The 23886-nt window shown below is 33.8% G+C and overlaps 1 long non-coding RNA gene and 1 pseudogene across 2 annotated transcripts in view; one reads left to right on the top strand and one right to left on the bottom strand.

Moving 5' to 3' along the window:
* LOC141504543 (uncharacterized) overlaps nucleotides 1-23886 on the bottom strand; it is a 291677-nt gene that overhangs the window by 260148 nt on the left and 7643 nt on the right. The gene's annotated exons all lie outside the window — the stretch shown is intronic.
* LOC141515219 (ADP-ribosylation factor-like protein 9 pseudogene) lies at nucleotides 14090-14552 on the top strand (annotated as a pseudogene).

The raw sequence follows: 23886 nt of genomic DNA, 5'->3' as shown, positions 1-23886 counted from the left end.
ATATATGGTTCTAGACTTCCAGTTGAACTTCAAATTGGAGTCAAGATCTTAATAAAAACCTTTGAAGTTTTATTTATTACAGATTTAGAGTTGGAAATTACCTCAAAAGTCAGATATTAGAAACTATTTTTTTTTGTTAAGTGAGGAAAATGAAGATCAAAGAGTTTGCATGATCTTTTTTTCCTGAGGTCAAAAAGCTATGGAAAGAACTACAATTTGAATGTAGGTCATGTTACTCCAAATGCAGACTTCTTTCAACTCTACCAGATCATTCCTATAGGCTTTATATCCTTCACAGAAGAACCCTGGCTCCACCCTATTTATCTTTCTTATACTTGTCTAATTCAGAGATCTCTGATTTGAAACACATAGTTATTCCTTCAACCAATATTGATTTTTTTTTTTCTTTTTAACTTATGGAATAAAACAGTATTTCTATACCATAGTATTATTTTAAAAAGTGATTGCATATAAACATAGCAAATCTACTATGCATAACTTGTTATTCCTTTCAAATATATAACAAAATAATCATGTAAATTTCTTTTTTTCACTTCTCTTTGTAGGTATGACTTATTAGACTATCATTAGCATATATATATATGACATTCTTATAGGTATGACAAAATGTTTACATATTTTAATTATGAAACCTTTATCTACTAAACTTTCTATAAATATTTTCCCAATTTTCTGTTTTCTTTCTGTTCTTGGCTAAATTTGTTTATTTGTACAAAAACATTTTTAATTTAATGTAATCACAATGACTGATTTTACATCTAACTTTGCTCTCTATCTCTTGTTTTTCATAAATCTGATGTCTGATATATAATAGGTTCTGTGTTCTTTTAAATTTCTAATGAAATCTATATTTAGGTAATGTGTCCATTTTGATCTTATCTTTGCAAATGGTGTAACTGGATTTATGCCCAGTTTCTGTTAAATTGCTTTCCAATTTTTCTAGTATTTTTTTCTACCAAATAATGAATTCTTAACCCCAGATCTCAAGTCTTTACAACATTGATTTTCTATATTGTTATCACAACATCCTGTGACATAGAATTCAGAAAAAAATAAGATCACTCTGAGGATTAGTTTTCTGACAGGAAATTTATTTAAACTCAACTGGACTGGTCTCCAGGTCAACACCTGAAATTTTTCCAATTCACTAGGATCTATAAGAATTTCTTTCTTTTTGCTACAGTCTATGAGAAGCCAGGGTCTCTTCCATTGATGTTGTTGTTAATTATTTCTCAGTCTTGTCTGACTCTATGTGACCCTATTTGGAATTTTCATGCTCAAGGATCTATCTTTGCAAAAAAAATTGGACCTTGAGGTCCAATATTTCTTTTGGCCCCACTGAACTATATTCAAATGAAGTTGGTTTATGGGTTCATTTCATGATATTTGCATTTTTTAATTTGGTCCTGAAGGCCACCATCACTATTTATAGAAATGCTTCCATATACTTTTATATCAGATGACCTTTAGTAAAACAAAGAATAGAAAGGTATCCATTTCCTTCCTCAGCTCATTATATAGATAAGGAAACCAAGACCAACAGGCTTAAGTAACTTGTCCAAGGTCACACAGTTAGTAAATGATTGAGGTTGTATTTAAATTCAGGAAGTGAAAAGTCTTCCTGATTCTAGGCCTGACACTCTACTAGACCATGCCATCTAACCCTTCCACAGATGGTTCCAATGAATAATTCTGGAGACTTCATTCTTCTCTTCCAATAAAAATGTAGATTCCATGCATCTTACTAAATTTATTAAATCAATGGTCACTGACAATATTAAAGAGAGATGTCTTCTTTTAGAGCTTTAGAAGAAAGATAATGAAAAAAGTGACCTAGATGCTAGGAAAAAAATATTAGGAATAAAAGGATAATTATACTGAAGTCTATAAGTCATTGACTTTAAACAGCAATACACTTTTTAGAGCTCACTTCAGAAAACTTAAGAGAAATGAAGGTTCTTGTCATGAGGCTGTTTAAAATATTCTATTTTATTTATTAAAGTATTCTATTTTAGCACTTACTAAGCCACATAGTAATGGGTAAATCTCAGATTATTTATGTGGAAATATCAATCAGTCATTCAACAAATGTTTATTAAATTCTTACTATATTTGAGACACTGAAGAAATTGTTCAGAATACAAATACTATAAAATTTAAGATAGTTCTTGCTTTCAGTATTCTAATGAGAGAGTAAAACAATTTGAAAAGGAAGAAGGGTTGGGGAAGATACCTGGGATATTAGAAGAAAACTCCAGTGCAACTTGGAGAGGCTGGGTTGAGTACCTTTCTTAACTGGAGATTCTGAGAAGAGCCATTCAATCAGAAGGAATGACTCAAAAGACAAATTGATTTCTTATGTGTTAATTACAGGAATGGAGTAAGGTTTCAAGATGAAGAGATGCACTATTGCAGAGGAAGACTAGAGAATAACATGGAGAAGAATGCTAGATAGGGAATGGAGGAAAAAGATATAAAGATAGGATCTTCAGACCCTACCTTCTGAGGTAGAAAAGATCTTAGAAATGATCAATTGTGACACAATCATTTTTACAGATTAAGAAACTGAGACTCATTGAAGGAATGAGTTCAAAGATAGTAAGCAGCAATAGAACTAAAATCTAAACCAAATTTTCTGACTCCAAATTCTGTTTTGCTTTGTCTTCCTTTTTACTATTGACACACATGAGAGACAGTACTTAGTATAAGAAAGAACACTGGTAGTAAAATTAGAAAACCTACTTCTATTCTGGACTATTTATGACTTTAGTGATCCCTGAGAAAATACAGTTACTTTTTGTGTCTTATCTAATAATGATGATGGTATGTGGACTATCTAATTCACAGGTTTGTTGTATGTGGAATTCTTTATGAACTTGAAAGTGATTCAGAAATGTAATCAATAATTATCAGAGTTAATGCTCTGGTGTCTGGTGTATCTTAGTGTAAGACTTAGATCAAGCAACAGTAAATTAACATATTTTTAAATTTCCACTATTTGTTAGGCACTATTTTAAGTGCTAGAGAAACAAAGAAAGGTGAAAGACAGTCTCCATTCTCCAGGAACTTATAGTCTAATGGGAGAGACAACAAGCAAACAACAATGTAGATAGATGTATACAGAGTAGATTATAGAAAATCAACAGAGGAGAGTCTCATTGAATTATAGAAAATGTAGTAGGGTTAAAATAATATAAAGATGTGCATATGGATGAAAATAGATAATAAGATAGATCGATAGATAGATAAATGAATGAAGGAACAAATAATGAGTGAATCAATGAATGAGAATGCTATAAAGAGTAAGAAGACAAGAAAGAGAGAAGGGTCCAGGTTATGTTGAATTTGAAATGTCAAAAGAGGATTGTAGATTTAATTTGGGTAGGAATGAAGAACCACTGGAGCTGATTTATGAGAGGTAAGGAAAGGGATAAATTCAAGGTTATTCTTTAAAAGATCAATTTGACAACTGAGTGAACCATTCCTACTGTTGCAGGAAGAGACTTGAGGCAGTTTTTTAAGCTTCACTGGTAATCTCTCTCTCTAGCCCACATTTATATAGTATTTTGAGATTTCAAAAGTGCTTTACATATATTATCTTATTTAATCTTCACAACAGAACTTTGAGTTGCTGTTATTATCAGATGAAAGTTTAGAGAATTTAAGTGACTTGCTTAGGAGTATACTACTAGTAAGTTTGTGAGGTGACATTGAAGTCAGATCTTCCTGATACCAACTCCAGTGTTCTATCCATTGCTCATCCTATAGATGTATATTTATATATTCACATATGTATACATGTACACTTATACACCTGTATATATGTGTCTGATGTGCTTACCTTCATATGTATATGTATAGACATAATATAAATCTGTGAATATATTCATATATATGCATCCTAGGCAGAATGCATTTGTGCATTATGCATAAATATGCATAAGACATTGCAAAGTGTTTTGTGCTAATTAATATTTGTCAAGCAACTTTAATCAAATATAAATCATTTGAAATACGAAGAAAATAATCAAATTTTCCCAGAAGTAATTTCTCTTGACACATGTATTCTCTATAAATCTAATAGTTTGAGAATTTTGTTATTTTTTCATATAGAAACAAAATTCAGACATATAACCCTGATTTCTTGTATGGAATGAATTTCATTATGCAAGAGATAAGGAAAATCTAAAACCATTATAAAGGGCACTCACCCAGAAAATATGGCAAGGTTGGGGGGGGGGGGATTCAATCATCAAAATTCTATCCAAGTAATATGTTTAATGGAAAGTGTGTCCCTTTCTAAATTCCTTCAGTACCCAGCATAAGGTCTTGCTTAGAACCATAATTAGAAATTCTTTGACCTGGAGTAGGTTGTAGGAAAATAAATATAAATAGGACTGAGTGGTAGTAGAGATGACAGTCCCTGGATCAGCTCCAGCAGTGGAGTTGAAGAGAACAATATAACTGGTAGAGTTATTCTGGGAAGCAGCACATCATGAACTGCAAGCTACCTGTATTTACTTGTGTAGTTGGGATAGAGAAGATGAGAAAGAATCACCAGGAATGCAGACTCCTGACCAGGTAGTATTGGTCAACAGACCTGTGTAGGATTGTGAAGTTGAAGAACCAAGCTATGATTGTGGTCTCCCTGAGGTAAAAGAATAACAATTCTTAAGTTTCACAAGAAAAAAAAAAGCCTCATATGTTGGTTCTTTGACTCTCCTGTCCCAATTTTTACCTTGACCTTTTATCTAGGTTCAATTTGACATTTCTTTGAGTGAATGAACAAGGATCAGAGCTTGTAATAAGAAGTGGATCATAGAATATTTTACAATGAAAGTAAAATAAGTTCAAGAGAACTGAAACAAAGTCATAGAGGAAATAAATAGTAGGCACTTTACTTGATTGAAGTCCAATATGCCTGATTCTGCACTATTTTACTTTTAGTAAGAAAGTAATACGATGCATTAGATCATTGGGAGAAAAGTCATTTATACAATCTTGCTATTATGTAAACTGCACGCATTGTCACATTATATAGAACTTCTACAATAAAGGTAATTCTGAGACTTCTCAAAATTAAATATTGATTCTAAGATGTCCTATTAAAAACAAATCCATTTTTATTTTTATCATTCAAATATTATTATTTTCCTGATCCAATAGAATATTAGAAAACATTTAAAAAATATGAGAAAATTTGTTAAAAGTTATTTTTCTCATAGTACAACTTGATTATTTTACCGTGGAACCAAAACAGACCCTGAAATGAGGGCCCATGAATAATTGAAGTTCTTTTCAGATCATAGGATCATAAATTAAAAGTTAAAAAAATACTTTAAAGGATATTAAGTTCAATAGTCTCAATTTACAGATGAGAAAATTTAGGCTAGGAGATACTTAATGACTTGCCCAGGGTCTCAGATAAATAGATGGATAGAGACATAATAACGTATATATTAAGCATTTATTATATGCTAGTTATTGTGCTGAGTTGAAAATGCTAAGAAAATGCTAAGAAAAACAACCTCAAGAAACAAGCATTCTAATAGAAGACAGCAGATAAGGAGAAGCTGAAAAGATAGAGGAGGGAACTTACTAAAAAGTGAACATGATTGGAAGAATGAAGGAAATTAAATGGAGGTCTAAACCCTGGCAAAATCACTTTTCAGAGAAAGGGAGGCAGACTTTAAAGCCTTAGTTTCTGGTGAGGTGGAGATGGTTAGAGAAAAGGTCTTATGTGAAGAGATTTTTGAGAATGAATGAAATGAGATTTCTTCTTTTAACTTTATAAAATATATTTTAAATGAATTACGTTCAAAATATTGGCAATATAATTATTTTGCAGAAGAATTACGGAATTAATAATTCAATGATATGATTGTGTGTTTTTTAAAGTGAGATTTATTGGGGTGGCTAGGTGGTGCAGTGAATGGGGTGGCTAGGTGGTGTAGTGAATAGAGCACTGGCCTAGGAGTCAGGAGTACCCGGGTTCAAATCCGACCTCAGACACTTAATAATGACCTAGCCATGTGGCCTTGGGCAAGCCGTTTAACTCCATTGCCTTGAAAAAAAATCTAAATAAAAGTGAGATTAATTTCATCTCTTAGATTGTATTATGCAATTTACATTTAGTAATTCTAAAATAACACTTGTCCTTTTGTCTTCTTAGGCTCATATAGAAATTTAAACTGTATTAATACAAAAATTTCAAAACTGATTCTGCTTTCTCAACTATTTTTTTCTGTCAAAGTACTAACAATTGTATCCTTTAAAAAGTTTATAACAAATAATTATAACAATTCATATGGAGAAAAAGAAAGTCAAGAATATCCAGGGATTTAATCAAAAAATACAAAATTATATTTTATTATATATAATATATATTATATTTTTTCAGCAATACTATTACTGGGTCTATCTGAAGAGATCATGAAAAAGGGTAAAAACATCATTTGTAAAAAATATTCATAGAATCTCTGTGGTAGCAAAGAATTGGAAATCAAGTGAATTTCCATCTTTTGGTGAATGGCTGAATAAATGGTAGTATATGTATGTTATGGAATACTATTGTTCTATTAGAAAAGAAGAGGGATGGGATTTCAGAGAAACCTGGAAGAATTTGCATTAACTGATGCTGAGCGAGATGAGCAGAACCAGAACAACGTTGTATGCCCTAACAGGAACATGGGAGTGATGATCAACCTTAATGGACTTGCTCATTCCAACAATGCAATAATCAGAGACAATTTTGGAGTATCGGCAACAGAGAATACTATCTGTATCCAGAGAAAGAATGATGGAGTTTAAACATAGATCAAAGTCTATTACTTTCAATTTCTTTAAAAGTTTCTTCTGTACTACATAATTTTGCTATCTCTAATATTTTATTTTCTCCTCAAGGATATAATTTATTTCTCAATACATTCAATTTTTATCAGTGTATAGCATGGAAACAATGTAAAGATTATTTGTGGAGGTGGGGGAGGGAATGAGGGTGGGGGAAAATTATAAAATGAAAAACCTTACAAAAAATTATAGTCCCAAACTACTATTGTATATAATTGAAAAATGAATAAAGTATCAATAAAAAAGTTTATAACAATGCTAGCATATTATCACTTGAAATGAATTTTCATCACAAGAACTATGAATTAGACAACACAAGCCTTGGTACCCCATTTTAAGGTGACATTTAGGGAGATTAAATGATTTGTCCAGGGTTCTTCACAGACCATAGAAGGAGAAAGCAGAAGAATTAAGGCTTGTACTCATATTTCTCCCTTGAAGGTCAATGTTCTTTCCATAATGAGACTCCAAGGTCATATATCTTCTCCCTCTGGAATACTATATAGATTACCTAGAATGATGCTGCTGCTGCTGCTGCTGAATAATAATAATAATAATAATAATAATAATAATAATAAACTGTTGTTATTGTTATTATAAATATATTAAATAAATACCATGACAGGTTAGTATTGGTCACAGAATTATAAAATCATATATTTAGAACTAGGAGGGGATATTAGAAGCACTTATATCCCACTCACTCAACTATAAGTGACTCAGGTAGGATTTCAACCCAAGTTTTTCTGTCACCAAGTACTCTTTTAGAACAATTTGATTATATGAAATATTAAGCTTCATATTTGTAAAAATATGCTGTAAGATATTGCTTGTGTGTATGTGTTTCTGTTTCTGATGAGCCTCTAGGGTCTATTTTCAAGTACACAGCATATGTGTACTTTCATCCTATCACTCACATTCTCATGGTTCACTGTCTTTTTAAAATAGACAAAAGACTGTTTTCATTTGGGAACAATAGTTTTAACATAAAAATTTTCACATTGTCACATTTTCTTCTTGGTAGAAGGTCATGGTGTGTCAGAAAGGAAACCTGTTGAAATTTTTTCTGCTTCCTTCAATTTGCTTTTATTTGGAGAAACTTCAAAACTTAATCACATTTCTTCTAAAATTCTTCTGATTTTGAGTTCCTCATTAGAATGTGAGCTTCTTGAGTGAAGGGATTGTCTTTGACTTGTTTGTATCCTGCCCCCCCAGCATTTAGCACTGGCTTGGCTCATTTGCTGTTGCTGTTTTTTACTCATTTTAGTCATGTCTGGTTCTCTGTGAATCCGTTTGTTTTTTTTTTTTTCCTTTTTTTTTTTTGGATAAAGATAGTGGAAGGGTTTGCCATTTTCTTCTCCAGATAATATTGCAGAAGAAGAACTAATCCAAATAGGTTTAATTGACTTTCACAGGGTCACATAATAAGTGTAGGAAATAAGATTTGAACATGAGTTTTCCTGGCTTAAAGTTCAACACTCCACTCACTGTGTCAACTAGCTACCATTTCTTGCCTCTTAAAAGGTGCTTAAAAATATGTTTATTGGTTGGAAAATGGAAAAATAATTATATCTCTCTAATCCTCTCTAGACTTTATAAAACAGTTGCCATGAGGATTTAATGATAAGAATGATGATGATGGTGGTGATGAAACTGATGATGAGAACAATAATAATCCTCAAGAAAATCCTCCCCTCACATTCTTGTCTCTTTAAGGACTGTTGGTTGTACAGAATCAAAAGTTCTAGAATATTTTAAAAAGCTGGAAAGATTACAACTCTGGGTTTGACAATAAACACTTTCAAACAGTTAAGGACTAATCAGTCTAAGTTCAACAAAATTAGTTATCAAATGCTAATTTTTTATCCTCAGAAATTCAATAATAAAGTCTAATAAGTCATAGAAGGACTATAATTTCTTTTTTTGGCAGAAGGTATCAAATCAATGGTCATGTAACAATAATGATGCAACAATAATCATAAACACACCAATACTTTCTTATAAAAAGTCTTCTGATTCAAAAAGAGATTTTCTTACAAAAAACATTGTAATTCAAATGATACAAGAGGTACAATTTACATTTTCCAGATGAAGAAATTGAAGCTTAGTGAGTTTAAGAGACTTTTAACATCAAAGTAGCTTGAACCCATGTCCCATGGGACCATTCTCAGTTCTTTTTTCCCACTATGCCCTACTATTTCTCAATGACAATGTTTGTAAAAGTCCTTTGGAATGATTATTGCATTGATGACAAAGTAATTATGAAAAACTGCCTTCTTCCAAGCTTTCATACTTAGGAAGAACAATTATTATTGGTCACAGACACATACTGTGTACAATAAAACCTGTGTACAACATAGAAAGAGAGTAATTGGAGAACAAAGACCTAATTCAATTTCCTCATTAACTGCTGTCACTGGAATTCTGAATTTCGAGATGGATAGTATCTGAAATAGTATCAAGTTCAATCTTCTCCTTTTATAGAAGGGAAACATGAGAAACAGAAATAAAAATCTTTGGGTCACAAAAAAAGTTTAGTTTATTGGAAGGAGATTTTTTAAACTAAGGTTTAAAATGAAGCTGACATCAGCTTCATTATTTTTCCATGGTCTATCTTCCTGTCTCTGTCTCCATGTCTCTCTCTCTCCCTCTGTCTGTCTTACTGTTTCACTGTCTCTGTCTTTGTCTTTATATTCCTCCCTCTTTATCCACTTTCTTTTCTCTCTCTCTCTCTCTCTCTCTCTCTCTCTCTCTCTCTCTCTCTCTCTCTCTCTCTCTCTCCTCTTTCTCTTCTGGTGACCTCTAGGGCCATGTCCTCTTTCTTACATCTATCGTTCTGAACATAGGGTTTTATATAGATTAAGACATAAATAAATGTATTTGAAATAATAATTAATATCCACGAATTCCAAATAGCCAGATTTTCCTAGGTGACTTAGCAGGTACATGGGCATGTGTGATTCCTGAGAGGAAAGAAGCTAATTTGGGGCATTCCAATAATAATCTCACCCTTGAGGAAGAGAGATCTGCTAAGAGAATATAGCTGGCATTGTAGACAGTGTCTATTATCTCTAATCATTGTAAGCTGGAGTGGGTGGCAGCATTAAGGAAGTGTTAGCATTATCCAAGAGATAGGCTTGAAAGCATTCTTTTTGGAGCCTAGGAAGTTTTCACCTGTTCTTGGCATTGAGTCAAATTAGTGAAGAACTTGTAGATCCTAAGAGTTACCAGTAGCACTGTTTCTACATTGTTCATGATATGAAGAATGTAGCCATTCCCATAATATTTTTAATATTGTGATTTAATGAAAGTTAGCATGGAGTAATAAAAATGTTCCAGGATTTTGGAATCAAAAGACTTAGGTTTAGGTCATAACTCTGACACTTAATAGCCATGCATGAATAAACTAGTTAATCTCTGAGCATCTAATTTCTCATCTGGAAAATAAAGATTTCATAGATGTTTGTACAGTCTATTGTGCTATATTGTAAGAAAAGAACTTTGATCATTTTAGTCACTAGATGTTTATGTGAGTTGATGTTGCTCAACTTTTTGTTCCAAACCTATCATATCATCAGTTTAGAAAATTTCCTGTGAGGAAAATCCCTCTATCAATCATCATCATCATTAGCATTTATATGGCACATTATAGTTCTTTTATGATCTTCACAAAAAAGTCTGGAAGGGAGTTGCTGTTAAAATATACATGTTAGAGTTGAGGAAACTGAGACAGTTAAAGGGTCAGTGATTTGACCAGAGTCGCATAGGTAGTAAGTATCCAGAATTCTATCCATTGTACCACCTCTTATATCTGCAACTCATCTGCAGCTTGTGTTCTTAGAAGAACTAAGAGGTTCATTTGTCCCAAATTACATCTGATCATCTTTTGTCTTTCATTCTTGAAGAAGATCATGATATCATGAGAGGTGATGTCATGATATGCATATGAATTGGATTTGAGTGAGAGTGTGCTGTGTTAGTCACTCACCTCACTTACTCCTCCAGAGCATCTGGTCCAGTGGCCAGATATGAATCAGGATGACTGGAGTTGGCCTTGGATGTGAGTTAATTTGGATTAAGTGACTTGCCCATGGTCACACAGCTAGTAAGAGTCAAGGGTCTGAATCTGGATCCGTCTTGATTCCAAGGCCAGTGCTCTATCCACTGTACTACCTAACTGCTCATTAAAATCACATTGCTAGTATATGTAAGTGGCAAAAGCTGAACCAGTCTTCCTATTTTCAGTCCAGCTTTCATTCTTACTATTCCACACTGACTCCCCTAAATTAACATTTAAAAGGAAAAAATAATTCTTGAAATAAATTAATTACAGTTGTGACAAGTAAAATATTATAAAAACATAAGCTTTAATTATTACAATCAAAAGAAAATATTGACTTAGAGGAGAAAAATAAGAAATGTGAGCATGAAAGTTTATCAAGACTTACAATCAATGGAGACCTCAGAAGTCATCTAATCCAGTTGATCCCTGACCTAAAATCTCTTCTGTAATATCATCTGGCATTGGATTGAAAGCTTTCAATGATTTGGAACTCTACCTGCTGCAGTAGTCTATTACATTCCTGGAAATCTCTAATTATTAGGAAATCTTTCCTTATCAATCAGAAATCGATTTCACTATATCTAATGCTTTTTAAACATATCTTCATATGCTTGAAGATAACTATAGTACTTCTCTTAAACCTTCTCTTATCCAGGTTATACAGCCCTAGTACTTTCATCTAATCTTCCTATGGTGTGCTTTCTGGACCCCTTGATCATCTTGATCAACCTCCACTGAACCATCACAGTGAAGCTACAGGCTTTCTTATTTTAGAAACTAATGTATAAATAATGATTTTTATTAATGTGACTTAAGATGGTGTTATTTTTTTGAGTTGTCATGTTACAGTGTAGAATCATATAGCACTAAAATCCCTGGGTTGCTGAATAGTTGGGAACCCTCAGAATGCCCAGTAAAACCTCTTTCATGAATGCACTGTTAAATTAAAATTTCAGGATTGTTTTCAACCATAGGTGACCTTTTATACAAAGGATGGGAAATTTATCTCATAAAAAAGCTGTATTTGGAAAGGAAAGAACCCTTATCTTTAAGGCCAGAATAGGGGTATTAGTAACACTCTTGGCTTCTGCTTTAAACACTGTTTGTATATTTCTCCAATGGTACTAAAAATGAGCTAGGTTTCAGCAATTGTGGGGAAAAATACTTTTCTTTTGGGACATTCACACTTATTTTGTCTTAAGAGATACTGACCTCAGATTGCATTTCTGCTTACTATGTTTTGGATGAAATATTGATAAATTAGAAAGTAGAGCAACCAGGAGGCCAATGTCATGGAATCTCTACATTGGTTGAAGTCACTGACAGTGTTTAACCTTTATAAAAAGAGATAATAATTTTAATCAATATTTTAAAACTTTTCAAGCATGAGATAAATAATTTGTATCTTCCACGATGACTTTATGAATATAAATCTTTACACACCAAAATCTCTTTAAAATCAAAATGATTGGTTGCATAAAGAGCTGTACCATATCACAAGTCATGAAGATGCAAAAAGTGACATAAAAGACATCTAAAAATATATATGTATAAGCAAATATGGGAAAGTCAGCAAGAATGAAGAATAAAAGCATAGATAATTCCCATATTTCATGAGTGATGTCCATGATCTGTGGTTGATTCTGAAGTGCTATTGACAAAGTGAAGAGTCATTCCCAGAATATCCACTTGGCCCCAGTAGATGTACTCCTCTGCTGAGATGCAGTTATACCTTAGAGTGCTGGCCTTGTGGTAAGAAAGACTTATCTTTCTGAGTTCAAGTCTGACTTCACACACTTACTAGCTTAGCTGTATGTCTCTGACCTAGTTACTTAAACCTGCTTGCTTAGTTTGGTATCTGTAAAATGAACTGAGAGGGTAATGATAAATTACTCCAGTATCTTTGTCAAGAAAACTCCAAATGGGATCACAAAGAGTCAGACATGACTGAAAAGAACAAAACTGGTTTGCAATGAAGTTCACTTCTTGATGGAACAATCAGTATTCATGTTCATGACTAACAAGCACTTTACATAATCCCCTCATTTTCCCCCCAAAAAAACTCTACTTTCATTGTGTTTTTAAATTTTTTTAATATACTTTTTGAGATTGTTTTTCCTCTTCTTACCCAGGTCAGAAGTATAGAACTTCCTAGTTCAAATGATTCACCAATTTCAGCTTCCTAAATAGCAGTCTACATATATTCACTACCACACTTAACTCAAAGACTTACAAAAGTCTGAAAGTTAACGTGATCAAGAAACATTTCATAGATGCTGAGAGATATTCCAGAATAGGGACAAAAAGGAGTATCTGATAAACACTTTTTCATTTATTCTTTGTGTGACCAAGATCATGTAACTTAAACACTCTAGGTCTCACTTAATTCTACTATTAAAAAAATGTTTTTAAAAACTGTTTTAAGCTTCAGATCTATGACCCTAACAGATTGGAAAAGTCTGCATTATATTCTGATTGCTAATTATTCTTAATGTAATTAATTAATTATATTCTGATTACTAATTATTTCTAAATTAATTATGTTCTGATTGTTAATTATTCCTAAAGTAATTAATTGCTGATATTCCTAAATGATACTCCTATCCTTCTGATGAAGAAATTAGGTAAAATCCTTAAAAAGTTGTTCCTAATCATTTGAAGAGAGAAAAGCATCTAATAACTAATATTAACATTTGCTATGTGTCTGGCCATTTTAAGCACTTTGTACATATTATATCTTATTTGATTCTCACAACAGCATTAGGAGGTAAGTACTATTAATATCTCCATTTAATATATGAGGAAACTAAGGCAAACAGATTAAGTATTTTAAGGTTGTTTGCTAAAGTATAAGGACTAGGGGTAGGGGGTGGGGGTGAGGCCGGAGCTCGGGAGGGGAGCGGAGCCCGCATTGGCGGGGACACGAAGGCCTGAGCCGGGGTTCAGGACTAGATGTCTCCTACTTCTGTGGTTGTGCTGGCCAGGGAGCTCCCAGCGGTTCAGGACAAAGTGCAAAATAAGCAAGTCCTGGTGCTGGGCTTGGATGGAGCAAGAAAGACCAGTGTCCTCCACACCTTAGCCACAAATAAAATCCAACATAACATTGTTCCCACCCAGGGGATCAATGTAGTGTGCATCAACAGTGGAGTCACGCAGATGGAGTTCCTGGAGATTGGTGGCAGTGAGCCTTTCTGTTCTTACTGGAAGATGTATCTTTCCAGGGTGTTGGTGTTGATTTTTTGTGGTAGACCCGGCAGATCACGGACGATTACCCGATGCCAAAGAGCATCTTCATCAATTGATCCAAAAAGATTCAGCTCTTCCTCTAGTTGTTTTTGCAAATAAACAGGATCTTGAAGATGCATATTGTATCACAGATATTCATGAGGCTTTGGGATTATCTGATATTGGAGATGATAGAAAGTTGTTCCTGTTTGGAACCCACTAACCAAGAATGGCTCAGACATCCCCTCCAGTATGCAGGACCCAAGAGAAGTGATTGTCCAGCTGGTTTCTGAAGCTCAGTGATCACCTCCCAGTGTCTGTTGGCTCTTATAACCAGGGAATGTTGTGTTGCAAGCTTGAAGCCAAAAAGGTTTTTACTTTTGGGGTGGCTAGGTGGTGCAGTGGATAAAGCACTGGCCCTGGAGTCAGGGGTACCTGGGTTCAAATCTGGTCTCAGACATTTAATAATTACCTAGTTTTGTGGCCTTGGGCAAGCCACTTAACCCCATTTGCCTTGCAAAAAACCCCCAAAAAACCAAAAAGGTTTTTACTTTTAAATAGAAGACAAATCTTATCCTATTTTCTTTGCAGCACATGAAACTTAGATGACTAAGATGTTAATTTATTTTAAAGCATCTAATTTAGTTAGACACTACCATCTTTAATATATTATATATATATATATATATATATATATATATTTTAGAAGCTTTGGGTTTTGTACATTGGAAACTGGATATTCTGTCTGATTGGAAAACACTTTCAAGAAGCTATTATTTTGTGACCATGTATAACTCCCTTCATCAAAATAGATTGAATTCACTATCTAACTTAGAAGATAGTCTTTAATTGTTGCCATGGCCAAAAAATGTTGGGCCCTGTTCCCAACCTGGTGATGAATTCATTTTATTGGGACATAGAATTTATTATTGGATCTGTACTTGAAACTTTCTAGCTGGTTTGACTGACTTGTTGGCAGAACCTTTAAGAAACCAAGATCACCTTCATTCTAGGATGGAGTACCATGCTATAGTAAATGATCACCTCCATTCCATGATGGAACATCATAGTATCACTTTAGTGAATTGCTTAGGAAATATATCATAATTTTGAAAAATCAAAATAATTTAGTAAAAGAATATAGAGACAAGCAAACTGAAGTAGAAAATGAATGGAAATTTTTAAAAATGTATTTAATTTTTTCTATTAACAAGTATTTTTCTCTGCTCTACCCACTCCCCCACCTCCAGTTTAAAAGAAAAGGGAAAGCATAACCCTTGTAAGAAACATACATAGTTAGATAAAAGAAATTTCCAACTAGTCCATATCCAAAAATTAACCATTGAGACTTAGGTTACAGTTTAAAATCTAAAGGAAATATCTTTTAAAATGAAATTGAACAATAGATTATGGAAGAAAAATTGTGGGCTTTATTTTGAGATTTTATTTTCAGTTTTCACATTTTCCCTTTTATTCTAACATTTGTTTTTGGCTTTGTTTAGAAAGCTGTAAACACATATTATGAGGGTGGTCATTGTACTTGCCTACACAAATAATTTATAAAATTAAACCTTTAACCTTAAAAAAATAAAGTATAAGGACTAATAAGTGCCTAAGTTCAAATTTGAACTCAGATCTTCCTGATTTCAGGCCCAGACCTATATCTACTGTATCACCAAATTAAATAGGTAATTAAGAGGATCAGGAAAGGCTTTCTACAGGATATATAACACATTAGTTGAGCCTTCAAAGAAGGCTGTTTATAAGAAGCAGAAATTAAAATATAGTATATATTGTGAAGGAATTCACCCCTTTATGCAAAAGGGATGCATAAATTCATTGTGCCAACTTATATAAAGGTATGGAGGTAGGAAATGGAGAATTCAGAAACAGCTGATAGGCCACTTTATCTATAACAGAAAATAAAGAGTAATAATGTTCAATAAGTTTACAAAAAAAGAGACCTATGAAAAATTGTGAAGTACTTTAAATGTCTAGATGACAAGCTTATTGTTCCCCCCAGACCCAATAGGTATCCCTCCCCCAATTTAGATTATGTTTCTACCTATTTATGAAATGATAAAGATGTATATATTTAAATACTCCTTAAATGAATGAAAATAAAATATTAATCAAAAGATTCTCTGATTCAGTGCCATGACTCCAAATAATTTCTTAAAATATATAGGTATCTTTTGTTTTCTTCATCTTCATCTTAATAAACACCCCCCCCCCAACCTTCCCAACTCCTAGAACCTCCACTAGTCATTCAAATTCTCTGGGTCAGAGAAAAAAAAGGTTACTGAATTTGAAGGCCTCTGATTCCTTTACAGCCCTATCATTCCAAGATTTTACAATTCCCACCAAGAAACTACATGTTTACCTAAAAGAAGTATGTAATTATGTAGTGGTAGACTGTCTTTAAGAATTCAGACCTACCATTGAGAGGTTTTGTAAGTTAGAGGAGAGAGAGGGACAAAGAGACAGAGACAGAGAGGCAGGGATAGACAAGAGAGAAACAGAGAAACAGAAAGACAATTTTTGTTGGAAACATAGATTTTTTTCTCTCTTTCTTTCTTCAGCATCCCATCCATTGAACATGTCATTCCAGAAGATTGAATCAGGAGGAGACAGTATATTTTATCAAGAATTATAATCATCTAGGAAAGAAAATTTGGGGAAAACTGATTCTTAGATAACCCAGATGAGAAAAAGGGAAGATGATCAAAGTTGGAGAGGTTCTAAGAGGATTGGGACATTGATGCATTGTTGGTGGAGTTGTGAATGGATTCAACCTTTCTGGAGCACAATATGGAACTATGTCCAAAGAGCAATAAAACTATTCACACTCTTTGATTCAGCAATTCCAAATTCTAGGACTATATCCAGAAGTAATTGCAAAAAATGGAAAAAGACCTACATGTTCCAAAATATTCATAGCAGCCCTTTTTGTAGTGACAAAGAATTGGAAATTGAGGGGATGCCCATCAATTAGGGACTGGCCAAACAAGTTATGGTACATAAATAATATAGAATATTATTGTTCTATAAGCAACAATAAATGGTTGGACTCTAGAGAAGCATGGAATAACTTACAGGATCTGATGCTGAGCAAAGGGAGTAGAGGAAGAGAATAATTCACACATCAACATTGTGACATCAACAACCTTGATGGAAGTAACCCATCTCTGTAGTCTAGAGCTATGACAACCATATTTGACAGATTATGGACTATGTTATCCCCAACCAGAGGAAGACAAATAAAACAAAACAAAATACACAGAAAAAAAACACCTCTACTGAATCTGATGAACACTTTATAAAAATTATTTCTTATGTATCTCTTTCACTTAGTACTAATTACTCATGCCAAAAACTACTGTTAACCTGACTGTTTCCAAATAAAGGTGGGTGGGAAGGGAGGATAGATGGAAACTTTATAACTTGGAAATCTACATATACAAATGGATGAAAATAAATTTTAAGAAAAGGAAAAAAGGGAAAAAAACTGATTCTTAGTAATGGAGACAGACACTAATTAAAATTTTTTCAAAAAGTATAAACCTATGGCTCTACCCAAAGAGAAACTTAAGAGGATGCTATAAAAGAAGGATTTACATTAATCAGAAGTTGTGAGATATTCCTTTTATCACATGTGCTATTTTGATATGTGCCTCACTACATTTATAATTTAAATTTATTTCAGCACTCCCTATCAACATGGTGGGTATTTCTATAAAACAGTGTCTCAGTGTGTATGCATGTATGTATGTGTGTGTGTATGTTGTGTGTGTGTTTGTGTATGTGAAGGTATGTTTCAATAACTATTATTTTTGTGCCAATATTCTGTAAATACCTTGACTGAAAAATTAATGAATTCGGGTTTATTATCAGGTAGAAGTGCATTAGTTGGGGTTTGTAAATGAAAATACTAGAAATCTAGCCCCTTGGGGTTTCCTCAAACTCCTTGAGAAAGTAATCGACTATTCCCTGGAAGCCCAATCTGTCTGTGAAAGAACAAGTTGGGAGAATAGCCCCAGAAGGGTGCTGCATTTAAAAGTTCTAGAGGGAAAAAACAGGCGCATTTTTAATATTTTTGGCATCTATTTGAGAGAATGGCAATAGATTTTTATTTTATTTTTTAACAATCAGGAGCAAGGAAAAACTAAAATTTGTCTCATTAGAGCATATCCCAAAGGTTCAAAACATGGACTGTGATTTAAGCCACAGTTTTTTCAAAGCTATTTTAAATGATTCTCTTTAGAAGTTTGAGTGTAGAAAGTAACAAATTGAAAGACTTAGTATTGGATTTCTATTTCAGTCCTAATCCTATATCTGTTCTGTGCAAAGAATGTCACTAACTTCCAAAGCAAAGTTCACTAGACTGCTTATCTCTGCTTAGAGATTTATGCAGTAAATAAAACCAGATATATATCCAAATACCAGTGTTTGCATTTCATTGTAACTTATTTGCATTTTATCAAACACTGGAATCAGTGAAGGGACCCTTGAGTGCAGCCACCTCATTGATACAGGCCAATGCATATGGAAGTGCAAAATTTAATAGAAGGTAGCCTAGCATTGATACATTTAAGATCTGATTAAGATGAGACTTGTTACTCATAGTAAATAGTGAGATTTGTTTTAATGTGATATTTAAAGGTCTAATCTTTGACTACCATGCAAAAGCTGAGTTAGACAGAATGAAAACGGTGGAATTGTCTGAAATAAATATTGTTGTGTGAATATGTGTATCTATCTATCTATCTATATATATATATATATATATATATATATATATATGGCACCTACACAATATATATGAATGAGCATATGTATGTTTATATGTATTTATCATTTATCTTTCCAGTCGTTTTCTTTTTGGAGTGTAGAATGTATTCAAGTAAAACTAGTACTGCTGAGGTGAGAGCTGCTGTCCATTTTTGATGTCCACTTGAGTCACTATATCTCATATGTGGCTCCAAGAAGTTGTAGCTTTCAGGGCAGCTAGGTGGCACAGTGGATAGAGCACCAGCCCTGGAGTCAGGAGTACCTGAGTTCAAATCTGTACTCAGACACTTAATAATTACCTAACTGTGTGGCCCTGGGCAAGCCACTTAACCCCATTTGCCTTGCAAAAACCTAAAAAAAAAAGAAGTTGTAGCTTTCACAACAGCCACACCCTTTCAGACAGGCCAAACCAGGATGAAGGAAGCTAAAGGGATCTCCAATCTTTTGGAGTTGGAGGGGTTGTCTTCCAGTGGTAGAACGGGCAGAAGAGAACAATCTGTACCAATGGTCATGAAGGTAAGTTCAAGTAGGTGCTATAGAGCTCTTAGAGCTTGGTTAGACATCAAAAATTCCAAGGTCATTCACTACATCCAGAGTCATCACCAGTTATCTTAATTCTGTCTTGCCACTGGATCATGATGATTTTAGAAGGGAGTATGATGCTAATGACTTCATACAACTCTGCCTCAATTAAATTAAATTTTCACGAGAATCAAAAGAAATTGTTCATACCATGTTACCATTCCTATCTCAAAATCCTGTGGTGATAGGCAAGTGAAGAAGCAGCAAGTAAAGATACACTAGAAGCTATAGACACAGTCCTGCACATAGACAACCCAAATCATGGAATCATCTTACTGGACATAGCAGTGGGATTCAACAACTCCAACTTTGTCTAAGTAGTCTTTTAAAGATGATTTTTCTCACTTCCTGGTGTGAGGAAGGGGCTAGGAAAAAATATCCTAAAAATTGTCCAGCTACTCTGCTTGGGACTGATTATTTAAAACACGTGAGATTCACTCTGGTTGAAAAGTAAAAAAAGGTACAAAAACTTCTACAAAGAGTCTACTCATAGATAACACAAGATCAATAGACCTGAAAGACAAACAGCTCTTGTAAGGGAACTTAGCATGTATCACATTCAAGTAGTAGGCCTGACTAAAACAAGACTAGTAAATGCAGGCTAATTTATTGAAATGAAAGCAGAATACATTTTTCTAGAGTGGTCACAATGAAGGGGAGTTCTACAAAACTAATCCAGTCAATTAGATTATGCTTACCCAGAGGAGGAAATGACAGGCTCATTATAATATTATTGCCCCTTGCAAGAAAACACCATACCACATCATCAGTGCTTTTGTTCCCACCATGATGAACCCTAATGAAGTCAAAGAAAAATTTTATGAAAACCTGGAAACCCTCATCATCAATGAGTGTTTCCAAATCTTTACCAAAAGAGGACAGACCTATAATTCTGAGTGACTTTAATGCTAGAGTTTGCTCAAATTACTAGACATGGCAGAGCATCCTTGAGAAGAGTAGAGTTGGAAACAGCAAGAGTAATGGTCACCTATTACTGAAAACTGTATGTCTCATGACCATCTCATTACAAACACTCTTTTCAGTTTACTTAATTGTAATAGAACTTCATGTCCCTTGCATCAAACATTGGATCCTAATAGACTATGTGATTATAAGAAGAAGAGATAGAGAGGATGTGTGAGTGACAAAGGCAATGTGTGGTGCAGAGTGTTGGATTGACAGGTTCATCCTTTCCAAGCTAAATATTCACATTCAACTGAAGCTGTGGCCACAAGCAAAATGACTACCAGGAGAATTAATGTCATGAGATTAGAGTGCTTCTCTGAACAGGAACGGTTGTTTGCTAACTTGGAGAGACAGTTGAATCAATATACTGTTGGCAACAGTGAAATTCAAAAGGAGTGGGCATCAGAGATTTGGTGTACAGCACTGCATTGCTCATCTGGGTCAGAACAATTGCAAACATCAAAACCAGTTTGATAAAATAATGGAGAAATACAGAAGCCACTAAGTGGAAAACAAGAACTCAGATTTTACCAGTAGGATATTTCATCCACTTCTAAGAAGGTAGTATTTAATTCCATCAAAAGTAAAATCCAAGTGAAGTTTAGAGAGATGCAGGATTCTTGAATCAGAAGGCAAAAGAATTCAATTTTACGCAAATAGTAACAATACAAATTGCTTTTATGACTCTTTGAAGACTCTTTATGGGTCAAAGATATATGCTGCATCTCCACTACTCAGTACTGAGGGGCCACATTGATTTATGATAGAGAAATAATCCTAGAGAGATGGGTTGAACACCTCCAGAATGTTCTTAACAGACCATCATCAATCAATGCAGAAGCAATTAATCATTTACCTCAAGTTGAAGTCAACCAGTCCAGAGTTGAAATTCTAACTAAAGTAGAGGTTTTTAATGCCATTAGGCTCCTTTGCTGTTCCCCTGATGCTGTTTTTAATTCCAACTGGGATTTAAAAAGTGGGGGGGGGGGGGAGATCCAGGGGTGGCTAGGTGGTGCAGTGGATAGAGCACTGGCCTTGGAGTCAGGAGTACCTGAGTTCAAATCCAGCCTCAGACACTTAATAATTACCTAGCTATGTGGCCTTGGGCAAGCCACTTAACCCCATTGCCTTGAAAAAACCTAAAAAAGAAGTGGGGGGAATCCAATGGTCATACAAAAGCTGACTGAAATTTTCTAGGTCTTATAGCATGAGGAGATTTTTGAATACAAGGATGTCTCTATTGGCCATTTCTATAAAGGTAAAGAGACTAGATTGTCCTGTAACAATCTCAGGGCTATTTCTCCCTTAGTCATTGTTAGCAAGATTCTTACCAGAGTCCTCCTTAGGTTTGTACTTCAAACCTGGAAGATGATTAACTATGTGAGAGTCAGTGTACTTTCAAAAAGGCATGAAAAAATAATTCACATGATGTTTGCTACCCTTCAACTCCAGGAAAAATTCTATGAGCAAAATAGAGGTCTGTCTACAATGTTTGTAGGTCTGACCAGGGCCTTTGATATTGTCAGTCATGAGGACTTATAGAAAATTATGTCAAAATTTGCTTACCTGTAGAATTTCATCATTACATTTACATTCATTTCATCATTACATTTACATTCATTACAAAACAAATTCATGACTATGCTTTTCTGGATTCTGGGTAGTGGATGATGCTTTTAAGATTTCTTGGTGACCAATGGAGTGAAACAAGACTGTGTCCTAGGTCCCATGCTTTTTTAGTGTGATGTTTTCAGCCTTCACTGAGGATGAACATGGCATCAACATCAGCTATAGTACTTATAGTAAATTCTTTTAATTTTAGTTCATGCTCAGAAGATAAAAAAGTCAAAGTTTATACATCCAATGTCTCCAATAAAAATTTGAATTGGTCTTAGACCATGTAAAAACTCAAAAAGGATTTGAAATTTAAGTAAGGGAGGGAGAGGAAAAATTGAGACAAGAAATGAGAGTGATGCAAGAAAATCATGAAAACTGAGTCAGCAGTTTAGTGAGGGAGACACAAAACCAATACTGAAGAAAATAACATCTTAAACACTAGACTGGACCAAATGGAAAAAGAGGTCCAAAAAAACCAAACCGAAAAAATACCTTAAAAAGCAGAATTGATCAAATGGAAAGGAGACACAAAAACTCACTGAAGAAAAAAGAGAAGCTAATGACTTTGTGGGAAATCAAAAAACAATAACACAATTTGACTGTTTATGGACTATATTATCCCCAACCAGAGGAAGAAAAACAAAACAAAACAAAACACACAGGCAAAAAAACAACCCTTTCCAAATCTGATGAATACTTTATAAAAATTATCTCTTATGTATCCCTTTCTCTTAATCCTAATTCCCCATGTCAAAAATTACTAATTTGTAAATATGATTAACATAATGTAAATATGATTAACATAATGTATGTAAAATGTATGTAAAATTCCCTGCTCAGCAGAGGGGGTGGGAAGGGAGGGTGGAGGGAAATTTTGTAACTTGAAAATATGAATGTACAAATGGATGAAAATAAATAAATAATTAAAAAACAATAAAACAAAATCAAGACAATGAAAACCTAGAAGAGAAATGTGAAATATCTCATTGGCAAGACAAGTGACATGAAAAGAGATCCAGGATAGATAATTTTAAAATTATTGGACTATCTGAAAATCATGATGAAAAAATAGCCTTAGCATTATCTCTTATCAAGGAAAATGGTTCTGATATTCTAGAAGCAGAGGGAAAAATAGAAATTGAAAGAATTCATGATCACCTCTTGAAAGAGGTTCAAAAATAAAAACTGCCTAGAATATTGTAACCAAATTTCAGAGTACTTACATCAAGTAGAAAATATTATAAGCAGCCAGAAGGAAACAATGTAATTACTGTGGAGTCACAGTCAGGATAACACAAGATTTGGCAGCTTCTACATTAAGGGATTGTAGGGCTTGGAATATTATATTCAGACAAGCAAAAGTTTGTATTGCAATCAAGAATCAATTGTCCAGAAAAATTGAACATACTCTTTTTTTATTTTAAAATTTATTTATTTATTTATTTTCAGCATCCTCATCATTTCACAGTTTAGACTAAGCTTTCTTACCTTTAATTTTTTGAGTGACTTACTCAAGGTAATAAAGCCAGTATTTGAACTCAGGTTTACTTATTCCAAGTCTTAGACTGCTTCTAGTATATATCACAGGTCACCTATAAGCCACAACAGTATAGTCACAGGGTTATCATGTGGATCAGCTGTGATAATGGTGGTAAAGGACTTTGTTTCTTTTAAATCTTTATATTTATTCTGATGATAGTTTGAGGAAAAAAAGTCTGGTATAACAGATAGAAAGATGTCTATGATTTCTGGATGACCTGAATTTAAGTCTT

Source organism: Macrotis lagotis, chromosome 1 (genome assembly GCF_037893015.1).
Source record: "Macrotis lagotis isolate mMagLag1 chromosome 1, bilby.v1.9.chrom.fasta, whole genome shotgun sequence".
NCBI classification, from domain to species: domain Eukaryota; kingdom Metazoa; phylum Chordata; class Mammalia; order Peramelemorphia; family Peramelidae; genus Macrotis; species Macrotis lagotis.
This window is presented reverse-complemented; position numbering and strand designations above follow the sequence as displayed.